The sequence below is a fragment of the Scomber japonicus genome, chromosome 13, assembly GCF_027409825.1.
Source record: "Scomber japonicus isolate fScoJap1 chromosome 13, fScoJap1.pri, whole genome shotgun sequence".
Lineage (NCBI taxonomy): Eukaryota > Metazoa > Chordata > Actinopteri > Scombriformes > Scombridae > Scomber > Scomber japonicus.
This window is the reverse complement of record NC_070590.1, coordinates 2939928-2943939: the sequence shown is the minus strand read 5'-3', so window position 1 is coordinate 2943939 and position 4012 is coordinate 2939928. Positions and strand designations below refer to the sequence as shown.

Sequence of the window (4012 nt, the reverse complement as noted above, 5' to 3'; positions counted from 1 at the left end):
TCTTGTCTCATATGTTGCTCCCAAATCTCAAATCAGTCTGATTAACAAGCTAAAGTAAATTATTTCTCTGTTAATCTCAACACTCACAGATATGTAGTTAAAAAGACAGAGATAACTTTTTTATTTTATTTTTTCTGAATAACAGAATATAACTGATAATTTAGAGGTATGTAGTTCAGTCCAATTCATTGATTTTATACTTCAGTTAAGTGGGGACACCTAGTGGCAGAAGTTCGGTACTGCAGTGTTACATGCAGCATGTTTTCACTGTCGTCTGTGTGAGGGGAAAATAACACAACAAACAAAGAGTTCTGACTGTAAAAAGCACACAGACACATAAACACACTAACACACACGCTGATAAACGGGTAACCTTAACCACCATAATGAAAGTACCATATTGAAAACAAAAAGAACTCCCCGTCGGGGAATCGAACCCCGGTCTTCCGCGTGACAGGCGGAGATACTGTCCACTATACTAACGAGGAAGGCGAAGGTAAGTGAGACTCACATGGCCCAAAACATTGAGCCACAGCCTGTTGTATGGCAGTAAGCAAACTTCTCACAGCCAAAATTAATGGATGGTGTGTCGCTAAAAGGAATTTTGTAACGTAATGTCATTTGCACGTATGTTTACGGGTCAATTTCGTTTTTTGGGGTGTCCATAAACATATGAATAACTTGCACATATTGTTTGGGTTTTTTTTCATAAAATTTCTGCTTTTTATCCGTTTTGAGTGAATATATTAGAGGATTATGCCAAACATATCTAAGTGGTGTAACCATAAAAACACCATATCAACTAGTTTGGCACGATCTTACATCATAACTTTGTTATGTGACCACATGGACCCAATCAGTGGGCTGCACGTGTGTCTTATACTGTACTTAGGCGTAATTTTGATTCATTATTTTATTTTTAATACTTTGAGTACATTTGACATAGATAGATAGATAGATAGATAGATAGATAGATCTAATACAATAAGAGAACAGTTTAAATAAAAACTATTTAACGTTTTTTTTTAAATAAAGATGTTTATTAAATGAAAAATAAAGATGTTAAAATGTTCTAAAATATTTTAAAAAGATAAACATACATAAAGAACATACAATATAGCTACAACAATAATAATATATAATTCATAATAATAGACTACTAACTAAAATATCTGTGTGGATGGGCACAGAGACAAAATCAGCTGCAGATTACTCTGTAAATATCTGTATTAGACATTTTGTTCAAACAGGAAAAGTGCATCAAAAGGAGAGGAGAGAAGCTACATGCTGAAACTAGTCAACAGGTACATGACCATATTTATAGCACTGTATGTGATGGGGAGCCAATATTAGGTCATTACGTTTTACAACTCAAAATTGCAGATTGATATGATAAAGTCCATCCATACTTGATGAAAAGACATTTTTAGAATGTATGCAACATGAAAGATGAAAGAGATATTATGATGTCATTCCATGAATTCTTGTGCTTATGATGTCATCCATGAATTCTTGTCCTTATGATGTTAACCCATGAATTCTTGTGCTTATGATGTCATTTCATGAATTTTTGTGCTTATGATGTCATTCTATGAATTCTTGTCTTTATGATGTCATTCAACCTTATGACATCAGCAGAGAATGCAAGTCAAGTCAGTTTGACCAATACAGCAGTACAGCGAGCACTTGAGCGAGTTAGTAAAGTTGCATTTGTAGAACGCAGCAAACGCACAGTCTACACTACTTCATATTCCATTATTACTTTAGAACGTCAGAACTACCAACTAAAGAAAATGGACGAGATGGAGAACACACTGCACCAAGAACTGCAGAAAATTTTTGATTTGGCTGGTTCCATTTGGGTGTCCTATTGCCTCACAGACAGCCAAAGGTCTGAATGTGATGTGCATCTGGAGGGGACAGCACTCAATGAAGAACCGCTAACTATAAGTGATATGGCTTATTCCATATCTACAGCCACAACCTTTGCCACAATCCAGTGCTATGAAAGTGACCTGGAGGATGAGATCAGCATTATGCTCCAGGAAGAACTGATGAAAATCAGTGACCTGGCCAGTGATATGATGCAGTTTGACGTGAACAGCCAAATGTGTGAAGCGAAAAAACTGGAGACGACGAATGAGATTGCCCGTTACATTTTACGGACCTCATACCAACTAATAGAGAAACTGGGGAATGAACAAGAAACCTTCCGTCAAGACACGGCAGAGGACAAAGCGCTCCTGCTGCCAGATGTCCCTGTGATTGAAGATGAAGAAGTTCAGCTTATGTCAATGTTGCAGGTAAACTACTGATTTTTTTTTGTTCAAATGTGTAATATATATGTATTAATATTTCTCACTTCAAATCTGTGCGATAACAATATCACATTCATGTGTATTGTCACTCAACACCAATATTATTCTTGTACACGATGTTACAATTATTTAATCATAGTTTTACTACTATTATTTTTGTTGCTTTTGGACTTATTATTTATTGTTTGCTGCTGCAATACTGTAAATTTCCTCATTGTGGGACTAATAAAGAGATATCTTATCTTATCTTCAGAAACTGCCAGATGTCCCAATAACAGAGGAGGAGGAACTGAATTCTCAGGTGGACAATGACAGGAACTCTCCACTCCATCATGATCTCCAGAAGATTTTTGACATGGCTGGTTCCATTTGGGTGGCGTCATACCGCACAGACAGCCAAACGTCTGAACGTGATCTGGAGAATGAGAGGAGCAGACCACTCAATGAACGACTAGAGTTCATCAGTGATATAGCCAGTTCCATCTTTAGGGCTTCATTTCGTTTGGACGACAGAAACACATTCCTGCATCAGGAACTCATGAGGATGAACGAGATGGCTGGTGACATTTGGCTGGTCTCATACAAAGTGGACAGCCAAATCTTTGACAAGGAAGAACTGGAGAATATCAGTGATATCGCCAGTTCCATTTTACAGACTGCCGGCCATCTCATTGAGAAATTTGGGGATGAGCAGGAAGCCCTTCCTCAGCAGATGGAAGAAGACACATCACTCCTGCTGCCAGACGTCCCCGTGACAGAAGAGGAAGTGAACTCTCTGGTGGAGAATGACAGGAACACTTTACTCCATCGTGAACTCCAAAAAATCTTTGAAATGGCTGGTACCATTTGGGTGTCCTCTTGTGATACTGACTATGACCTGTATCCGGATAAAGAGAAGAGCACACCAGAAGAAGAACTGCAGGCCATTGGTGATACGGCTAGTTCTATCTTTGAAGCCTCATATTTTGCAGCTGCTGACTGGAGGGAAAGTGACCTGGACCTGGATGATGAAACAAACTTGTTTGTGTATCAAAAAATGATGAGCATGTACGATATGGCTAGTAACATTGTTCAGGTGTCACAGCTGGCAAACAGTGAATGGTGCGAAGAAGAGCTGGAAAATATAAACACCATCGCCAGTTCAATCTTACTCACCTCACAGTGTCTGATGGAGAAATTGACGGGGGAGCAGGAAACTCTCCCTCATAACACTACAGAAGAGGTGGCTGCCCTGGAGGAAGACGTCTCTATCACGGAGGGTGAACAACAGATAGAGGTGGAGGACCTGAACTCCCAGTCCCAGGTGGAGGATGATGGCCAAATGTTACTCCATCGGGAACTTGAGCATCTGTTTGACATGGTTGGATCCATTTGGCTGGCCTCATTCCAAGCAGACAGCCCATGTGACCTTCATCTGCGAAAAAAGAGGACCACACCCGTCAACAGAGAACTGGAGTTGAAAGAAACAGCAGGTTCCATTTTTAAGGCCTCGTACAACATAGCCAGCAGATGGTGCGAGAGCGATCTTCTCGAGAATGAGATAAAAGCCCATCTCCATCAAGAGCTGATGAAGATAAATAGCATGGTAGATGATATTTTACTATCTTCATTGGATGGGCTCGATCAGCTATGTCTTAATGAAGAACTGGACACAATCAATGATAGGGCTAGTTCCATTTTGCAGATGTTACACC

The 4012-nt window shown here is 39.5% G+C and overlaps 1 non-coding gene across 1 annotated transcript; it reads right to left on the bottom strand.

Annotated features, from left to right (window-relative positions):
* Window positions 1-416: 416 nt before the first annotated feature.
* On the bottom strand, window positions 417-488 carry trnad-guc (transfer RNA aspartic acid (anticodon GUC)). Its single transcript has one exon. It is a non-coding gene; the product is annotated as a tRNA-Asp (tRNA).
* Window positions 489-4012: the final 3524 nt, after the last annotated feature.